The sequence below is a fragment of the Cricetulus griseus genome, chromosome 7, assembly GCF_003668045.3.
Source record: "Cricetulus griseus strain 17A/GY chromosome 7, alternate assembly CriGri-PICRH-1.0, whole genome shotgun sequence".
Classification (NCBI taxonomy): Eukaryota; Metazoa; Chordata; class Mammalia; order Rodentia; family Cricetidae; genus Cricetulus; species Cricetulus griseus.
In genome coordinates, this window is record NC_048600.1 from 113,964,863 (window position 1) to 113,980,164 (window position 15,302).

At 43.2% G+C, this 15,302-nt stretch overlaps 1 protein-coding gene across 1 annotated transcript in view; it reads right to left on the reverse strand.

Annotated features, from left to right (window-relative positions):
• Stat3 (signal transducer and activator of transcription 3) overlaps positions 1–13,983 on the reverse strand; it is a gene marked incomplete in the record, with an annotated part of 55,375 nt that extends 41,392 nt beyond the window's left edge. Inside the window, 1 exon segment of the mRNA XM_027428129.2 lies at positions 13,781–13,983.
• Between the last annotated feature and the right edge of the window lie 1,319 nt (positions 13,984–15,302).

A 15,302-nucleotide genomic window follows, 5' to 3' on the forward strand; every position in this document is an offset into this window, starting at 1 on the left:
GCAGCCTGGTCTACATATTCCAGACCATTGGGGCTACATAGAGAACCCTGTGTTAAGGAACCAAACCAGAATATAACAACATTGAAAAGTAAAAGCTGGGCAGGATCCAAATCAGCAAGGCTCAGCAAGGAGGAGGAGCTAATTATAGGAGGAGTTGATCTTAATCCAGAGGACAGGTCGTGAGCAGAGACACCAGTCTACGTGCATACTCTGGACTAAAGCCTTATGCCCAGCCTTATTTAAACACAAGGAAGCTAAAGGTTAAAATTATAATTACCAGCACTGGGTGGGGAGATACAAGTATTCCACTTCCTTGTCCCCAGTTCACTAATAGCAAGCTTCCCAGCATTAGTGTTTGAGATTAAAGTCCAGAACAAGAAAAACAAAAAACTGTATAAAATATTCTAAGGAGGAAGGCTGGGGGCATAGCTTGGTCTAACATGTGAAAGACCATGAGTTTTATGAAGAAAAAAATTAATTACATCCAAGAAGGACTGTGGATATAGGTGAGTGTTGGAGCTTGCTTTGCGTGTTGTAGTCTTAGTGCACTCTCGCACCGAGCGCACAGGTAGGCATATGTTTGGATATCCAAAATATACTGAGAACACTTTTAAAACTCTCAACAATGAAAAAACAAAAACAAACAAACAAACAAACAAACAAACAAAACTACTCATCTCAATTTAAAGCTGGTTGAGAGATGGGCCTGGCAGAGCAAGCCTATAAGCCCAGCTACTGGGGAAACTAAGGCAGGTGCTTCCTAACCAAGGTTATGTCCTGCCTGAGCTATAATGACACTTGCTAACCTGGCCAGCTCAGTGAAGACCCTGGTCTCAAAAAGAATTTTGAGAAAGGATTAGGGATGCATCTCAGTGGTAGAGAGCATGTGGGACCCCAAATTATTTTTTTGTTTGTTTGTTTGCTTGTTTTTTTTGAGACAGGATTTTTCTGTGTATCCCTGGATGTCCTGGAACTCACTGTGTGGACCAGGCTGGCCTTGAGCTCACAGAGATTCACCTGCCTCTGCCTCCCAAGTGCTGGGATTAAAGGAGTGTGCCACCACACCCAACTGTGGAACCCTAAATCAAATCCCCCTAGTACATCAAAAAGAAACAAAACAACTTAAAGAAGTCTGAGCAGATAGCGCATTACAGAGAACACACAGATGGCCAAGCATATGAGAAAAGAAGCATATTAGATGCCACTAGAAGATTGCAAATCAAAACAGTACAGGTAACTTCACTCATAACAGCCCAGACTAGGAAGTAAGCAAGATGGCGTTCAGCCAAACCGGTTCATACACCAAGGAACAAGCCATACAAGACACTGTTCTCAGCAATGAAGAGAAATGGGCACCACACACACCAAAGAAAAGGAGGAACCTGAATCCACATTGCTTAGTAAAATAAGGCAAACTGGAGAGGCCACTATACCACTATCATCTAAAAGGTCACTGTTTGCATGACAATAGTTGTATTAACATTCTGGAAGACCAAACTATGAAAATAGTATAAAAGATGAGCAATTGGCAGGGGCTGCAGGAGAGGTGGATAGGTAGAATATTTGGCTTTGCAGACAGTGTCTGCTTTAAATGATACTGTAATGGTCACACATTTGCGATAATCCACAAAGTGGCCCGGCACAGAGGTGTACAACTGTAATGCCAGGACTCAGGAATCTGAGCTACACGGATTCCAAATTTACCTTCACAATTGATACCATGTCTCCAACAATAACAAATGCCATAGAACAGGGAACAGAGTAAACTGTGCTGGAAACTGTGCTCTTTTTTGGTAACAACACACAGCTGTTATTATCAGTTGCAACAAATGTATCACACTGATTGATGACGTTAACAATGGAGAAACTGAAGAGGGAAAGTAGGAGCTATTTTCTACCTCATGTGTCTGTCACCCTACCTGTATCCCAGCACTCAGGAAGTGGAGACAGGAGGATCGCCATGAGTCTAAGGCCAGTGTGGATGAGCTTAACAGCAATACACTGTCTCAAACTCTCTCTCTCTTGCCTGTGTGTGTGTGTGTGTGTGTGTGTGTGTGTGTGTGTGTGTGTGTGTGTGTTTGAAATGTATGAATTTAACTTTATGGAAAGCTTTAAACAAAAAACCCAAGCCTAGAGTTGGGAATGTAGCTAGCTCAGTTGGCAGTGGTTGGTTACCTAGCACACAGAGGCCCTGAGTTCGGTCTCTAGCACCATATAAACCGCATGTGGTGGTATATGCTGTAATCCCAGCACTTGAGAAGTAGAGGTGACAACTCTATGTGCTCAAAGCCAGCCTGCTCTATAAAGTGAGTTCCAGACCAGTGAAAGCCACACATGAGACCTTGTCTCCAAAAAACACAAACAAAAATCAAGGGCATCCTCAGCTCTACAATGAGGCCAGCCTGGGATAAAGACCCTGTCTCAAAACAACAACAAAACCTGGCATATCAGTCTAACCCCAGAAAGGTTAACTACGCAAGATTTTCTATTACCATGGAAGCAATGTGAGATTCGGTCCAGCAGGACAGGTGCTGCTGCCAGACCCCAGGACCTAATTCATCCCTGGGATCCACATGCTAGGAGGCAAGAACTGGCTCTTGAACACTGTCCTCTGACCTCCACATGGGGATACACACACTCTAAATAAATTTAATTTAAAAAACAAGTTTCTTGTTTGTTTTTAAGAAAGGAATGGGGAAGGCCGGGCGTTGGTGGCACACACCTTTAATCCCAGCACTTGGGAGGCAGAGGCAGGCAGATCTCTGTGAGTTTGAGGCCAGCCTGGTCTACAAAGCAAGTGTCAGGATAGGCTCCAAAGCTACACAGAGAAACCCTGTCTCGAAAAACCAAAAAAAAAAAAAAAAGAAAAAGAAAAAGAAAAAAAAAGAAAGAAAGAAAGAAAGAAAGGAATGGGGAAACTAGAAAGAAACACACTACCCAGGTTTCTGGGAGAGCTTGTAACCTAAACTCTAAAACTCACACCCACACAGAATGTGGCCTGAAGCAAGAATTCACAAGGGATCTCCCAGTCAATTACTTAGCCAGAGGGAACCCTGAGGGGGCCAAGATAACATCAGCACACTCCCTGTAAGATGTATTCCATTTTAAAGAGAGGAACAGAAAAGTGAAGTGACTACAAGCAGATAAGATCTAACAAGCATCTTTTCTAATCTGCATAATCACAAAAAGAAAAAGTTTCCCTTTGTTTTAAGCAACAATGAAGGGGGCTGGAGAGATGGCTCAGTAGTTAAGAGCACTAGCTGTCCCCCCCCCCCAGGACCTGAGTTCAATTCCCAGCAACCACATGACAACTCACAGCTGTCTGTAACTCCAATTCCAGAGGACTCGATACCCATGGCAAAACATGAATGTTTAAAAAAAAAATGAAAAATTAACTGTACTATATATCTGACTTAAACCGATATATCTTACAAAATTGTACAGTGCCAGAATGTGGTGGCACACACCTTTAATCACAGCACTCAGCAGGCAGAGGCGGAAATCTCTGAGTTCGAGGCCAGCCTGGTCTACTAAGAGAGTTCCAGGACAGCTACAGCTAGGGATACAGAGACCCTGTCTCAAAAAAAAAAAAAAAAAAGGGGGGGGGGGAGGAATCAGCCAATTGATCAGAAACTCTGAGTAAATGCTCCTGAACCTGTCAGCAAAACCAGACTAGACCCTGATCTGGTGATGGTTTTGTCATCCATAACCAGCCCAAGATTCATTCTCAGGGACATAAACATCAGGAAAATCGAGATAAAAAGAAATCTCCAAAGCATCCTATCTTCAAAACAATAACTTCTAAACTCCTGGACACAGCATTCACTAATCTGAAGAATTTTATGGCCCTTGTAAAGGTGTTTCTAAAACTAAGGACCAATCTGTAAGGTAATACCTGGCAGAGTGGTTGAAATGGCCCTAGATCAACTTAATCAGTTATAAAATCAATATCTCTCCCCTCCAAACCTCCTCAAATAGCACAAGAATTCTTAGTAAGAGTTCTCAAATGCATTGTTCTTAGGACTATCTATTACCTCAAATTTTAAGGACAAAGTCTTGTTTACAGAGACCAAATATATTAGACATGTCTAAGAACATATTTATAATCCCAGCACTAAGGAGGCTGAGACAGCAGGATTACTACAAATTTGAAGCCAGCCTAAATTCAAGGGTATCTGGAGATAGAAGACCTTGACTCAAAACACTAAAAACAAAAAACAAACAAACAAACCAAATACCTACTAGATATTATCTATCAACAGAAATTATATACCAGACAAAGAGGCCCCACATCTGTAATCACAGCACTCTGGAAGCTCCCTAAATTCAAGGCCAGCCTAGATTACATAGGAAAACACTGTTTCAAACAAAACAAAACAAAATTCATTTAAACAATCAACTCAATGCACATTAGCATAAGTAACATAAGTCTTATGAAATGTAACCACATTTTCTGAAGAGGCAGAAATTAGTGGAAAAAGTAGCTCACTGAAAGTTTCACAAATCTTGGGCTGGAGAGGGCTCAGCAGGGAAAGGTGCTTACTTGCTGTGCATGTCTAATACCCCAAGTTCCATCCCCAGAACCTTCATAAAAGCAGAAAGAGAGAACTAACTGCACAAAATTGCTCTCTGATCACACATCACACACACACACACACACACACACACACACACACACACACACACACGCACGCACGCACACATAATAATAAATAATGCATTTTTAGAAACAGAACATTTTAGAAATCTACTTTCTGGTTTAATAGAAAAATGTTAAAACTGGGTGTGCTGTTTCAAGCCTGTGATCCCAACACTTGAGAGGTGGAGGCAGAAAGACCAGGTGTTTAAGGCCAACCTGGGCTACTGCACAGCAAACAAGTGTGAAACCAGCCTAAGATTCATGAGATCCAAGGAGGGGAAGAAGGGGGGGAGTTATTGGAGTCTCAGAACTGCTTGCATATGTCTGTTGCAATATGTTATTTTGGTTGAAGTATTCCAGTGAAATCTGGCTTCGCCCAGATAAGGCAAATAGCAAAGAGATTATTTATACACTCTTTCAAGGTAATTTGGAGTCTTTAATGCTACTCGAAAAATTGGCAAGTGGTAGTTACTCAAAGGTCAGGCAGGTGTGGACTCTGGGGTCATTAGCAGCTACATTAATATCCACTGTAGTATTTTTCATAGAATGTTCCCCTATGTGCTTTTGTAATATACAACAGTCGCTTAGAAAACATTGGTTTTAAAATCTACAAACTTTCCAAATGATGGCACATTTTATTCTCCACCATCCAAAAAAAAAAAAAATTGCATTTGTTAATGCTGAAGAGTTACTTACATTCACTAGTATCAGGAAACTATCAAATGAGGTATGAGTTTTCTCAATTTTTAATTTTTATTCTTAAGCTCAATTTTTACAGTCTTTTTCCTTTTTTAAATACAAATTGCAACAAACATTGCCAGTTTTTTTCCCTTGGACATATAAACAACTTCTCTCGGTTTTGAAAAGTGTTATCTTTTCACATCTTTTCGGCAGACACTGGACCAGACTGCACCCCAAAACCCTATAGAACATTTCTGATCCAGAGTATCCCAGATTCTTCTGCAGAAAAAGCAATCACTTTCTAATGAACAAACTATATTATACTCGTAGTTGGTATTTTGAGATAGGTTCTCACCCTGTAGCTCTGGCTGTCCTGGTACTAGTTCTGCAGCCCAGATGCCCTCAAACTCACCAAGATCCTATTTCTGCTCCCCAAGTACAAGGATTGCAGGTGTGACCCACCACACTTAGCTTTTAGAACAGCTTTAGCTTCAAAGTAAAATTGAGCAGAGAACAGCATTCCCAATACCTCCTGGCCGGGCCATACCTGCACTGTCCCCCACTGTAGACACTGAACTATACAGAGTCCATGTAAGAAAGGAATCTCTTAATGGCTCCATGACCCTGAAAACCTTCAAAACAGTCACTGGGGCTTGAAAGCATCGCACACACAGAACACTCCCCATCACAGTGTCCTATACAAAACCTGCCCTGATGAATGAAGTCACACTAGATTTTTTTTCATATGTAATTAGGAATAGGCATTAGGAGGCTGAGTCAGGGGATTGCTGAGAGTTCTTTAGGCTAGAAAGTGAAAACTATTAAAACAAAATATACATACACACATATACATGCATATACACACACGCATGCTGTACAACGCTTTAATTATCCCACCCCTCTTATGCATGAGTTTATTTTGATTAATGTTAAAGAATTTGTTTTTCCTAAACATGTTGACAAAAAAAAAAAAAAAAAACAGCAAAACTGATTTGCCAGGGAAAGTCAGCCTTACATTAAATATTTATTGCGTCTAAACCATAAGTAGAAGAAAAATTCAAAGGCTAACTATTTTAATGATAACTCACATTGTTTGGTTTACAGGAAAGGTAATTACACAGCTTGCATTTGGGTTTTGAGGTTTTTAGGATTTTGTGGGGGTGGGAGGGGGAGAAAAAAGGGAAAGTCTAATGCATTTAGATTCTGCCAGGAAGAAAAAAAAAAGAGCTTGCTAAAAGCAAAACAAAATTAGCATTAGCTAAGATGTGGGAAAACACTCGTTTCAGGAAGCTTTCACCTAAGCAGGTGAGGAGTCCAGACTCTCATATCGAGAAGAGCAGGAGGTTGGGCCACCGCAAACTAATCAAATCAATCAGCCGTCGGGAAAGCAGGTGACGGCAGATGGGGCAGTCACCTAATTCCTTCCCTAATCCCAGTCAGTTTTCAGAAATGGCGTCTACAAAAAATACCCAAACATCCCCCTAATAATTTGCACCCCTCCTCCACAATAGGGAAGCCATTATTTATGAGAAGTTTTACTTTCTCTTTCAAGCGTGGCTGGCTTCCTCCTGCCCCACATGGGGCGGACGGGTTGGATCGGTTGCCGGTTCTTTTCCTGTCTTCTCCAACCCGAAATTAAAGAGGTGAATGAATTTAGTTCTATGGAAGCCAAGTCTTTCATATCTGAAATGCCACAGTGACAGAAAAAAAGGGGCTTTACATGTCCCGAGAAGGACATCCATGAATATCTGGGCATCCATACAGCCTCACACACGCTTGTGCACACACATGTACAGATGTGAAGGGAGAGGGTTCAGCTGCATAGCACATGGCAAATCAAATTCCTGAGGGTCATTGAGGTATCCACCTGGATGCCTCCCCCCCCCCTCCCCCCAAACCAAATTCTACACTACCAGGAGCCCCTGCCTATAGTGCTAGCTACTCAGGAGGCTGAAGCAGGATCTTCACCTCTTTCTAAAATAGAAATATAAAAGAAAATGTAAAAGCTGACCTATTTTCCTCACCTAATTCAAAACAGGAATTCCTCCTGTTAGCTTCTTCTTAAGAAAAATTCAACCTTAATCACTCCTCTATCCTTCAACTATTCAATAGGAAGGCAGAGGCAGACAGATCTCTGCAGCTTGGTCTACATAGTGAGTTCCAGGCCTGCCACCACCAGAGCTACATACTGAGATCCTGTCTCCAAATAAATAAATAAATAAATATGTTAAAGCAAATTAAAAATTTCAAATTTTATATGGTATTGGAGACTGAACCCAAAGCTCTGTGCACAGTAGGTATGTGCTCTATCATTGAGCTATTCTCTGGCCTTTTTTTCAAAAATCTGAGACAGGAATGTCAGCAAGTTCCAGCCTAGTCTCAAACAAACATCTTCCTGCCTCGGCCTTCAGCATCACTGGGGTTACAGGCTTGCGTATGCACACTCCATGAGACACTATGTTGCAGGTATGAACATCAGAGGACAGCTTGTGGAAATCAGTTCTCACCTTCTACCACATAGGTTCCAGGAATCAAACTCAAGTGGTCAAGCTTGGTGGCAAGCGCCTTTACCCACTGAGCCATGCCACCAGCATCTCTCACCCACCACCACCCATTTCTCAAGACAGTGTCTCAGACAGGCCCAGGCTGGCCTCATACTCCCACTGTAGTCCCAGACGACCTTAAACTCTGATCTTCTGTTTCCACCTCCCAAGTGCTAAGATTTTACAGGAGTGTGCCACTGGGTCTGGTTTACGAAGTCCTAGGGATAGAAGCCATGACTTTATGCATGAGAGAAGCATTCTACCAATTCAGCCACATTTCCAGCCTGTAGCTGTACTTCTTATAGCATGAAAAACTCCAAGAGACTATTATTGAGTGGTGATCAACTTTTAATGTGTTGACTATTACTTAAAATACATGGAGCATAATCTTTGAAGGTGCAAAGAAGGGCCTCTGTGTAACAGGAATTCACAGTTTGCATGTCTATATCTTTACGTGAAAGCCTCCGTCTCCTCTACCACAGTGTAAATCCCCTGTCCCTATTCATTTAGTTTTTTTTTTTTTCCCAATAGGTCAAAATCTCCCAATTACTCTTTCTTTCCTTTGGGTCATTAATGGTACCATGAATCATAACTTGCCCGACTTTATAGCTAGAGAGAGACTGCAGATTTTAATATTAATAATTAATAGTATTTGAATGTTAGCTTTGTGCTAAGCACTATGCAAAACACCCTATAACAAATTATCTCACTTAGTCTTCACAGCTACTATGGGAGTGGGCCTTGTGGGCAGTTTGTGAAACTAGAGAAGTTAAAGCAACCAGCCTAAGGACAAAGAGGGGACCTTGGCTTCACAGCAATTCTTTAAAATGCCATCAAAAAAAAAAACAAAACTGTATACCTCGAAACCCTCAAGCACATTACCCAAGTGCTTGACACTGTGATGGTTACCTTAGGAGAGCTCAAAAGAGTTTCTTGACTGATGTAATTAAAAAAAAAGTCAGGCAAATTGTTCAGTAGTTAGTAAAGTCATTCATTACCATAGATATAGTAACTAACAGGAAGGAAAGACAGGATCTAAATATCAATTTCTTCTGGGGCTAGATTTGCCTTCCGTATTAGTTTGATGAGCTGTTAAAATGATTTGCAATAAGCAGATCCAAGAAAAATGGGTAAACTAACAAAGTGTCTGGAGAAACACACATTCAACTATTAACAGGAAAACAAGTTTAGCTTTTTACAACAGCATATATTACTTTTATGAAAAGAATACAACTTACTTGAAGGACATTACAAGGCAATTATAAACCAAAGCAAGGGAATAAGAGATGTGTCTCTGTGGCCTCCTTCCCCTGTTTCCTTCTCCTAAATTAAGCACTTCCACTCACAGCCCCTGAACACACTGTGCTGTTTTAAGCTCTGCACATCCATGCTTCTTCCACCCTGAATGCAACTGTTGACTGCTCTGCAGAAATTCCTATTCCTCCCACAGGTGCTCAGGCTGTGTACCCTCTTCTCCTGTACCCTCTTCTCACCCCTGAAGAGAATGAGCCTCTTTTCTTGGACCTTTACTAAGAACTCAGATACTTGCTATGGACCAGCATGCTGTAAACATCCTAATGAATTTGCTTCATTTTGAGACAGGGTCTCCCTGTATAGCTCAAACTGACTCAGAACTCAAGGTGCTCCTGCCTCAGCCTCCTAACGTCTGGGATTATAGGCATGTGTCACCAGGCTTGTCTCATCATCTTCCTTTAAAAAAAAAAAAAAAAACAGATAAATGGTGGTGCACGCCTTTAATCCCAGCACTCGGGAGGCAGTGGCAGACAGATCTCTGTGAGTTCGAGACCAGCCTGGTCTCCAGAGCTAGTTCCAGGATAGGCTCCAAAGCTACACAGAGAAACCCTGTCTCAAAAAACAAAAAACAAAAACAAAAACAAAAAAAAAATTGATAAGAAAACTGAGGCTCATATTCTGACCAGGAAGCAGCCAATCCAGGATCCAAACCCAGACTTCCTTTCCTCTGTAGCTTAGTCTTAAGCCACTGTCCAGTCCTAAGTCTACAACTACAATAGCACATGCCCTGGTCCCCATTGGGGGGTGTGTGTGCAAAAAAAACCTATTACCCACTATTTATTTCTTCAGTTGTATAAAAACAGGGGTGAGATTTCAAATATTCATTCTCCTAGGATCCTGCCTAGCTTTGACTTTTTGTTGTTGTTTTGTTCTGGTTTAGTTCATAAACACAGGGTTTTCTACATAGCCCTGGCTGGCCTGGAACTCAATATGTAGACCTGGCTAGCCTCAAATTTGCAGCAATCCTTCTGCCTCTGTGGGAGTGTTTTTTCTTGAAACAGGGTTTTGCTATGTAGCCGCCAACTAGCTATGTGGGACAAACTGACCTTGAATTGATACTGGTCCTCCTCCCTCTGTCTCCCAAGCTTTAAATTACAAGCATGTACCATCATACATGGATCTACCAAGCTTTTTTTGGTTTTGGTTTTGGTTTTTGAAACAGGGTCTTAGTCTCTATCCCAAGCAGGTCTGGAACTCACAATGACGCCCAGGCTATTTTCAAACTCAACAACTTTCTTGCCTCAGAACTTAGCCACATGCTAAAATGACGGACATAAGCTATCATGGCCAGCCTCTGCTTAATAATGTTTTGCTTTTGTTTGTTTGTTTGAGTAAGGGTTTCACTATGTAGCTTCCACTGGCCTGGAACTCAATTTGTAGACCAGGCTGGCCTTCAATTCTTAGAGATCCAACTGCTTCTGCCCCCAAGTGCTTGGATTAAAGACATATGCAACCAGCATGGCTCATCTTTCTTCCTTTGTGCATGCATGTTTGTGTGTATGTTCCTGTGTGTGTGTGTGTGTGTGTGTGTTCCTGCATGTGTGTGTGTGTGTGTGTGTTTGCTAACCTGAATAAAGTTACACCAAACATAACATAAAAAATGAGAAACATAGTAGAAATTCACTCTTCCAAATCTTAATCCTTTAAATGAGTTATTTCCAAAAATTTGCCACCAAATACAATCTGGTCATCCCAACTATCTATACCACAGTAAGCCAAGGCTCCCAAGCAGGAAATTCTTTTTACCACCAAAGACAACAAGGCAATGTCATCCTATTGTATCTCATTGAGGCTGATCCACAACAGCGGGAGTCCTTCAAGACTTGTGGCTGTCCCTCAAGCACTAGTTTTAGATGACTAGTTTGGCTAGAACTTTAAAATGCAAATGACATAAAATGAGTTCTGTGGCACAGCACTTGCTTAGCAAGATGGGTTCCATCCCAACAGGGAGGGAGGGAAGGGAAGGAAGGGAGAGAGAAGGAAAGTAGGAAAGGAAGGGAAACATAGGTGTGATGCTTTACTCTCTTTTAATGACACCACCTTTGCTGTATTGGATGATAAAGCATTTATCAAGTTGCCCCAGTAGACTGCAAATTCTACAAACAAGACATATCCTACTTTGCCTGGCAGTTTCCACAAAAAAGAGTACATAGCCACTGAGTTGCACACCATCTCTCAGAAAACATCAGTAAAAGGCTGCTGGCTTGGGAATGGTGTTCACCACCTCTGCCCTTCTCACATTTGAATGTCAAGACATACAGAAGCCAAAAGAAAAGTAACTTTCGGCAGACAGAAATGATCTCTGACCACAAGGCTCTCTGGCTTAAATGTCATGGAGATCACAGCTACCCTTTACCTAAAATTTGCCTAAACAAATCCATTAATAAATAGCTGAAGTTTTGCCAGGTGGTTATGGCACTCGCCTTTAATCCTAGCACTGGAGGAAGGGAGGGTGCAGCAGAGATAGGTAGGTCTCTTAGTTTGAGGCCAGCCTGGTATAGAGCCAAGGTTATACTAAGAAACCCTGTCTTGAAAAACAAATAAATAAATAGCTTCAGTTTGATTATAGTTTCATAATCTAGCATAGTAGATTATGCTAACAAGAAAAAAATTACTTCCCATGAAGAAACAGAACAAGGGTGGCACATGCCTTTAATCACAGCACTCTGAAGGCAGATCTCTGTGAATTCAAGGTCAGCCTGGTCTACAAAGTTCCAGGGCAGTCAGAGCTACAGCTAGCTAGCAGTCACTAAGGAATTCCACTGTTGTGTCACACTATGCCTTAGGCAAGTGTCTTGTCCTTTTGGCCTCAATTTCCTTATCTACAAAATGAGGTTAACATTCTGTGAACAACCTACCTCACAGGCCCTTTGAAGGTCCTCATGGTTGAGGATTATTTCTAGGTGGTTATTTGTCCCCCATGAACTACATATGAAAATAAAAGATTCATGAATCTGCTAACAGTTCTTTGTGGTGAGTGTGCGAACAGACTAAGAACAAACCATTCCAACTTTCTTCATTGTTATTAGTCCAGATTTTCTTTCCAAGAGCTCTTCCAAAAGCCCTGGGTTCGATTCCCAGAACCCACATGCTGTCATCTATCTGTAACTCTAGTTCCAGAGGATCCAATGTCCTCTTCTGGCCTCCATGGGCACTGGACACACATGGTGCACACACACGCACACAGGCAAAATACCCATGTACATAAAATGAAGATAAGTAAAATCTAAAATCTAAAATTCTGCTAGTGTTCTGGTCTGGCACATACAATGATGAAACAAACATGTTTCCTCAAGGAACATGGACATTATTTAATATAAAAAGAAAATGGCTGGCTCAAGACCTACAGTCTAATTCCACATAGGTGGAGATGATTTATTGTTTTGATAAATTCAAATCAATGCTTTACCTGCTAGCCTGACATTTACAGTGCATACACAGAATAAATAAGTCCTTTAATATAGAAAACAGCAGGTATAGACTGTATACATTTTGAATAAGAAAAATGACTAACCACTGACTATATAAACACACATATCAATTGATATAACAGAGTGACATGAACTAGCTAAGAAAAAAGTGACTTCAGTGGCTGTCTGAACTTGCTAACTTACTAAAGGAACACACACCCAAACAGGTAAAGTTTACACACAGAGCTCAGTCAAGGCCAACCAGTCTTTGTTTCCCTATCTTCTGCATTTACCCAAGAGCTTGGCTCTGATACAGAAAACTCCCACTCTTGATTGGCTCATTCTATCTTGTACAATTAAGCAACACCACAATCCAGTAAACGCAATGGCTCAATTATTTATTGTCTAGTCGAGTTTACCAGGTGTTTACGAGAGAACAATGTCAAAGAGGAAAGAGGTTTGTCGTTCTTTAGAGCTGGTTTGACCAGGGATTTATTTTGAATTAAAAAAAGAAAACGTGTTTTTAACAAGGTAAGGGGAAGCATAGTTTAACATAGAAAGTGGTGGGTGAAAATTTAGAAAGAACACAGGTTTGTCAATTTCCTATAGGAAATATGATTCTTATGAAAAAAATCGTAGCCACAACTAGCCAGCCCAAGAAGCTGTGGGGGTATACTCCAGTTCCCACCTCCGAAGGGGTACAGCTGGCTACTGAAGGAGCAGAAGCGGGACAAGGCGAAGAAAGTGGCTCAGCACCGAGCCGCCAGGCCCAGCACGGGGGCGGGAAGGAGGCGCTTTCCAACTCCCCCACCCCAGTGATCTCCGCCGGCTTGACAGTAGCTCCGGTGGCCCGAACGTCCCTAGCCTCCGGGAGCAGGCATTGGGGGGCTGTACTTCACGGCTATCACCCTCAGCCTAGAATGCCCTCGCCCCACGGTTCTACCCCCGGAACTCCTCACTCCCCCTCCGCATCTCCGCCTCGAAACTTCCAGCGTCCCTTCCCAGGCCGGCTCCTGTCATCGGTGGAGCAGTCCCCCCGGAGCGACCCTCTGTGTCTCCCCCTAACCTCCCGCCGCACTTCAGTGTGCATTCACAGCTCGAGGCGCCCCTAAAGCGGCAAGCGCGCGGCGCCCCGCGGCGTCCCCCAGCTGGCACGCCGTCGGGGAGGTGGCCCCACCCTGCACCCCCTTCACCTGTCTCCCGGGCTGAGGCCCGCCTGGCCGGGCTGCGCTGGCTCCAGACGCGAGCAGCTGGGCTCCCGAGGGCCGCCTGGCCTCTCTTAGCCTACGCGGTCAGGCGACACCGAGCCGGGTTGTGCCTCGGCGATCCGGTTAGGGCTCGTTCCCTCCGCCGCGACGTCGGAACCCCAGGTTCCCCCTCCCTGTCTACACTGCAGCTCCGGAAACCGCTGAATTACAGTCCCTCCAGCCAATCCCCACCCAGCTCCCGACTGGCCAAGACACGCCTCCGTGCATAATTAAAGAACGGCCAGCTGGCTAGGCCACCCCGAGGCCTCCAGGCGAGAGCAGCGCTAACGAAGCCCCGCCCACCGACCAATGAGAAGCGCTTCTGGGACAGGAGGTGGGGTCGGGAGACGTCTGGACACGCCTCCCTGTGCAGGCTGTTCCGAGAGCTCCGTGCTCCTCCCTCCGCCATCAAGGGAAGAGCAGAGGCCTAGCTCTCAAAAGCTCGGGGGGAGGGAAGAGACATTAGTGGAATGGCCTGCTGAAAACTCAGCTGAGTTCCTGGCAGTGTGTGACGTCAAGACACTTTAAATGCCCTGATACGGCTCGCTTCTGCCCGCTCTCCCTTTTCCCGGCCCTTGGCACCACGTGGGGGCGAGAGTGTGAGCCTCTTACCACGTGGGAATCAGCCAGTTAGACAGTCTCCGGGTATCACCCCACATAATGCATTTGGGTTTCTGGGCACATCAAAAATAACATGGGAGACTCTTAATTACTCTGAGCCTTCAATTTCTGCGTGAGTCTAGACATACACCCGGAAATATGACGAGAAAAGAGAGAAATTACTAGATTGCGTGGGGGAGAATAGTGGATATAACCCAGTGTTGTGTTCCATCCCTTCAATCACGAAACTCAACCGCAAGACTTACGGGTCAGATCACAGAAATGGAGAAGGCACACGCATGATAGCTGACTTGAATACACAGTATTTGCCATTTCCACGTGTCTGGGTTTTGTGTTATTTTATTACTTCGTTATATAGGCTCTTGAAATTCTGTAAGAGTTTTGATCAATTTGTTTCCATTAAAAGATACTGATTTTAGCGGCTGGAGGGATTCCTCAACAGTTAAAGAGCATTAGAAGATTCAGATTCAGGTCCAAGCACCCACAGGATGGCTCTCAACCATCTGTATGTAACTCTAGTCCCAGGGGGTCTGTACCCTCAGACTTCTGCCGGGACCTGGGAACACACATGGTGTACAAACATGCGTGCGGACAAAACATCTATATACGTTAAGTAATTTTTAAATTAAGTGCTGACTTTTAAAACTAAAACTAACCCATACACAAAAGGCCCATAAAATATTCTCCCTGCCTTTAGGATTCATTGTTATCATTAAATAACCTTTGCCATTAAGCTTAAATGTCCAATTGAGACAAATAGCTCTGACTGAAGTGGCATGCCAGGCCATGGTGGTGCATGTCTGTAATCCCAGCACTCAGGAGGCAGAGGCAGGTGGATCTCTCTCTC